Below are 348 nucleotides of genomic sequence, written 5' to 3' on the forward strand. Positions count from 1 at the left end.
AATGATTCAGTCTATTGCCCTGGGACCCAATGAATCTATGTTCCAATTACTACGCTTAGTTATTTCCAAAACATAGCCTGAGGCGACTTTTGGCAGCGACATACACTAACAGTAATTAATGAAAGAATCTCCCACGCAGAATCTTTAGCAAAATGCCAACAACATGGCGGAACCACCTCACTATAATGAGATTCCGAAATGCATGACATTTTTAAAAAACGGAGGCTAAAGTTTGCATGGCAATAAATCTCATTTATGATGTTCCTTGAGGTAAGTCTGCTGGAAATCATTATCAGTGAAAATATAAAAGGGTTCGCTAATACGAGAGAAATAATTTCTAACTGCTGG

General features: G+C 37.9%; 1 protein-coding gene across 1 annotated transcript in view; it reads left to right on the forward strand.

Annotated features, from left to right (window-relative positions):
- LOC119586935 (putative neural-cadherin 2) overlaps positions 1 to 348 on the forward strand; it is a gene marked incomplete at its 5' end in the record, with an annotated part of 72,205 nt that overhangs the window by 9,974 nt on the left and 61,883 nt on the right.

This window comes from Penaeus monodon, chromosome 22 (assembly GCF_015228065.2).
Source record: "Penaeus monodon isolate SGIC_2016 chromosome 22, NSTDA_Pmon_1, whole genome shotgun sequence".
Classification (NCBI taxonomy): domain Eukaryota; kingdom Metazoa; phylum Arthropoda; class Malacostraca; order Decapoda; family Penaeidae; genus Penaeus; species Penaeus monodon.